The 5,335-nt window shown below is 39.3% G+C and overlaps 1 long non-coding RNA gene across 1 annotated transcript in view; it reads left to right on the plus strand.

Moving 5' to 3' along the window:
• LOC108264263 (uncharacterized) overlaps positions 1-3,914 on the plus strand; it is a 5,239-nt gene extending 1,325 nt beyond the window's left edge. Inside the window, exons 2-4 of the long non-coding RNA XR_001812370.3 lie at positions 2,904-3,162; positions 3,248-3,411; positions 3,602-3,914. This is a non-coding gene — a long non-coding RNA (uncharacterized LOC108264263). The remainder of the gene's footprint in view (positions 1-2,903; positions 3,163-3,247; positions 3,412-3,601) is intronic.
• Positions 3,915-5,335: the final 1,421 nt, after the last annotated feature.

The following is a 5,335-nucleotide window of genomic DNA, read 5'->3' on the forward strand; positions in this document are numbered from 1 at the left end:
AACTGGTCTCATAAACAAAACACGTTACTCAAATTAACATTAACTAAATTCTGAAGATTAAAGTAAGATTTCTTAATTTAGTGAATGTTATTAATTCATATTAACATTGACTGAATTGCAAAAAAAAAAAAAAAAAACCTCCTGTAAGGCTTCACATTCACTCACCACAAACAAAAGCATTTCTACTTCATCACTGAACATCAAACTGGTAATATATAATATAAACTTTTTAAAAAATATATATTAACATTAGCTAGAAATGAAATATACTACTCTACAAATATATTTTTCTGTGCAAAATATACTACTTTGTGTCAACTCATCTTCATTTAAATATTTTAACGGTGTACTGGCCCTTTTATTCAGCATGAGCAGGCAGTGGGGGAGGGATTCACTCGACACCGAAACTTCTGCGTCTTAAAATTTACTTCTGGTGTAAAATTTTAGCGGTTCAGAGATTACAGACATTACAAACTGCAGTTTTGTCATCATTCCACACAAGAATTTTTTACACAGAGCATGAAATCGATGTGTTTTCCCGCACTCTTTTGATTGGCAGGATATAATCGGCCCTGATCATCGGATGTTTTTAAACTATCGGCCGATAGCGGGAAAAATAGACTTTATCGGCCGATACATTGGTGCATCTCTAATCCTGATACTGGTTCATTAGGTCATGGACTAGGAGTACCATCGGTTGAAAAACTGTAAGAAAAGTGCACAGAAAACATTTTCTTTTTAAATAAAAATGCTAATTTAAAACATCATGAAACATTAAACTACATTTTCTCTGATTTTAACAGAGGTGTTTGTGTCACACATCATAAAAGACAATCTTAGCATCCGTTAATTTTATTTGTAAAACTGGTTAATTTTGAGCTTAATTCTTTCAGGTTTAAAAACTTGTCACACGTCACAGGCAGTGATGTGGCAATGTACTATAGTACATCGATGACGCATCGGTGTCTCATAATTATTCATGAGACTGCGTGTTCTTATACTATGAGAAGACGCTGTCTCGTAATTATTCATGACAGCATGTGGTGCTTTTCTACAACAGATGTAGTATAAGAGAGGCGTTCAAATGGGTCACAAAAGTTTGTTTTTTGGAGAAAGGTGGACTTCGTACTTGCTCATGAAAGCAGTTTGTGTCTACACAATGACGCGGTACTAAGTCCCGAGGACATTTCCATCCCTTTAAATGAGGTATGAGTCTAATATTTAACCATAACAGTTGTACTTGCCTTTTGAGCTAATTAAACTGCTTAAAGAGCCACGGGTGCCTACGGGCCGTTGCGTGCAAAACTATGCAACGAGAGTCCACACTGAAGGGAAGAGCCTTCCCCCTTTTATTTGTGAAAAGCTCAAGTCTATGAGCTTACACTTCTCCCATCTGCACTGCCTCCTGTTCGAGGAAAACAATACAATATATTATGAAAACTTTACATACTATATCTATCTATTTATCTATCTATCTAGCTATCTATATATATGTATATATTAGAGATGCACCGATGTAAAGGCATTTTTTCAAAACATCCGATGTTCAGGGCCAATTATATCCTGTCAATAAAAAGAGTGTGGAAAAACACATCAATTTCATGCTGTGTGTAAAGAAGATGTCTCTTATGGGAAATGATGACAAAACTGCAGTTTGTAATCCCTGCACTGCTAAAATTTTACACCGGACATGAGCAGCAGTGAAGCAGGACTTTCGGCATAATTTTTCCGTCAAATTTTTTTGCCGCGCTGCTCAAGCTGCTCACGCTGAATTAAAGGGCCAGTACACCGTTGAAAGATTTAAATGAAGAGGAGTTGAGAAAAACAGAAATATATATATTGCACAGAAAAATATATTTGTAGAGTAGTATATTTCATATCCAGTTAATGTTAATACAGTATGAATTAATATCATCAAATAAAAAGTTTATATTAGGCCTATATATTACCAGTTTTATAGTCAATAGCTGAGGTTACATGGACAACAATAATCCACTCTTAACCCGATTAAGACCATACGTTGATTAAGAAACTACCTTGTAAACAGCAGTTTTTACTTACCTTAATCTAATTAAGGTCATACTCGAATTAAGCTCTAATCGAATTAAGACAGGTGGAGTACTCCTGTTTTAGTCGCATTATGTACGTGTATTACAGACATGTAAACACCTTAATCACATTATGAACGTCGTGTGAGAGTTTTCAACGCATTTTGCGACAGGACACAATCATACACGGCATTTCTCAACATTTTACGGCGAACAAGAGAGTTCGGCTGCATCTCAAACCGCATACTTGACTACTATAGGCCTGTAGTGGGGAAAAATACATGTATCTCGGCTACTATATAGACGTTAAGTACGCAGTTTGAGACGCAGCCCACTGCTTCAAGCAGTTGTCTATTAGCACGTATAGCATGACAAATAATTAACTGCACTTAAAGCGTCCGTAAAAAAAATAAATAAAAACACCCAAAATTGTATACGGTACCATAACGAAGACGAACTGTATATTGATACATGAAATTCTGGAGGGACGGTGTGGCGCGGTGACGTAATGACGCGGGCTGTTTATCTAATTATGTTCTATAACATGTTACATGGGAACATGACGGGAGTATTCTAAAAGCGACTCATGTAAACACCTTAATCACATTATTATCTTAATCAGAGTAAGGTCAATAATTAGATTACTGCTGTCCATGTAAACGTAGTCACTGATGAAGTAGAAATGCTTTTGTTTGTGGTGAGTGAATGTGAGCCTAACAGGAGGTTTTTTAGAATTCACTCAATGTTAATATGAATTAATAATATTCAATAAGTTAAGAAATCTTACTTTAATGTTCAGAATTTATAATGTGTTAATGTTAATTTGAGTAATGTGTTTTCTGTTTATGAAACCAGATACTGTGAAACAACTTGTTGAAATGGAGAGACACACAAGGTATCGTAACAGATTACTTTGCCTCACTATGGAGGCAGCGGGCACCCTGGAGTGGGACCCCGCTGCTCCCCGAGCCTGGAACTGCAACGGAACCCATGCAGCTCAGACAGGCTTGGCTTCGCGAGGAGGAGAGGGAGAGGCATCTTCGTGAGTCTCGCTGCTCACGAGAAGCTGCGACCTGCCAGGGAGAGCGTTGACAGTCGACCCAGTCATCAAACGGTGAGTCCTGACCAAGCAAACACAGCCCACGTATTCGTGTTGCAGGTTAAGCTTGAGTTCTCAGGGGTGTCTACTGTGCCCACAGCGCTGATCGACTCAGGAGCCTTCCGGCAACTTCATTGACCAGAAGACTGCACAGGAACTAAACCTTCTGTTCGTCCACTACTCCAGCCACGCCCCATCCAGTCTATCGACGGGTCCCCCATGGGGAGGTTCATCTCCCACAGTACAGCACCCCTCGAAATCCAGGTTAGTGCCCTCCACAGCGAAACAATAGTCCTGTACGTAACTGTCTCAGCCCAGCATCCTGTCATCTTATATCTGCCCTGGTTGGAGCTCTGCAACCCCCAGGTCTCTTGGGCAGACAAACAAAGGCTTTGACCTGAATGCTCGTTATCAACTTGCACACCTTTCTGCGGATCTGGCCCTCTTAATTTAGGTTCTAAGAGCTCCCCCTGATGCCTCTGGGTTTCCACCATCTCTAAGATACAGAATCTGTCCAGCTAAGGTGTATGTGGATGCTTCCCCGCAGACTGACTCCTCTCTCACTGCTTCTCCTGACAACTCGTCCGAACATCCTGAAGGTGATGATGACATGGCATGTGCTGATCCTGACTGTTACTTTTCACCTCCCTACACTCCTGCCAGCCCCGACATTTCTCCTGACTGCTCACCTTACCGTCAGCCCCCCTCTCCAACTGATTACTCTCCCACCAGTCCAATTTATCCCCATTCTCAATAAAGTTATTTGTTACTTGCACCTGTCTCCCTTGTGTTTTATTTCTTACCTAATTCTCATCTAACAACCCCCAGGCTAACGGACAGGTAGAGCGGGTCAACCAAGAAATTGCTAGGTTCCTACGGACATTCTGTTCCATGAACCCGGAGGATTGGAGCAAATTCCTCCCATGGGCCGAGTATGCACAGAACTCCCTACGACACTCGGCTACGCAGCACACCCCTTTCAGTGTGTTTGACTACTGCCCGTATCATGACTTTGTCTTCAGCCTGATCCTTGCCTTCCTGTTACTGCACCGCCCGTGCTTGCCTCCACACAAGGTATCATAACAGCTGAGTATATTTACCTGCATAAAAGTGTGTATACTAACACTTAATCTTTGCATAGCTGTTATATTGTAATTCAAGTAAAACAAAGAAACAAAAATAACTAGGAGAAAAACACAAACAGAGCTATGTTGCAACCCCTTACACGCCTGTGCCAACTACGTATTATTTCACTACAATTAAATAATGGCAAATAAGTAAAACAACATATATCTGTTGTCATCTTCATGCATTTTATCACCAAATATGAGCTGTATGTTTGGACATCGGAGCTGTTGTAAAACCTTAGATGTGGGCTTAACCTAACACAGTGCAAAACAAATTACTCTACAGCACTCACTTTACTATGAATAGTTTTCATACACCCACCGGTGGCGATAGCACCATAGTGCTGGGGCCTGTCATTGCTGCTGCAGCTATATTTTTTATTTAAAAGTTTGATAAAGCCAGATCACATAAAGAGGAAGAATACACACTAATACAAACATGAAAACTAACAGTAAGAAAGGAAAATAAATGTGGCTGATGTAATACACAAGAAGACATGAAGAAAAGGGAAGAAACACAAAGAGAAAATATAGCTTTGAGCAGCAATTATCAGGGTTCAAGCATCTTTTTTTTAAAAACATTTTTCATTTTTAATTTATTTATTCATTTTCATATGATACATTTACATATGTTTCATTTACATGTGATTCATTTATGTGTGATTCATTTTCATGTGATTCATATTCATGTGATTCATTTACTGATTTGCTTCTCTTTAAATCCAGTTTTAGACTGTGATGTTACAAAGGTCTTTCCAGATTATTACTCACCACACTGTAGGAGATAACCCCAGTAAGATTGCCTGAATTCTATAATATAATTTGTTCACCATGTTAGGTTTAAATCCTCTAAAAACAGGATTTGCACTTGACTAACATTACTCCGTTCCAGTTTACATCCTTCAAAGCATTGGCATGTTTTGTTTACTCTCACAATCCCCCAAACACACACACACCCAAAGTCTCCATAAAAAATATGAGACAGCAGTGTTTCCCACAATAACCAAAAGTTGTCCACAATGTGAAAACAACTCGGGAGAGTAAGCTGAACTAACCAAAAA

Source organism: Ictalurus punctatus, chromosome 4, assembly GCF_001660625.3.
Source record: "Ictalurus punctatus breed USDA103 chromosome 4, Coco_2.0, whole genome shotgun sequence".
NCBI classification, from domain to species: Eukaryota; Metazoa; Chordata; class Actinopteri; order Siluriformes; family Ictaluridae; genus Ictalurus; species Ictalurus punctatus.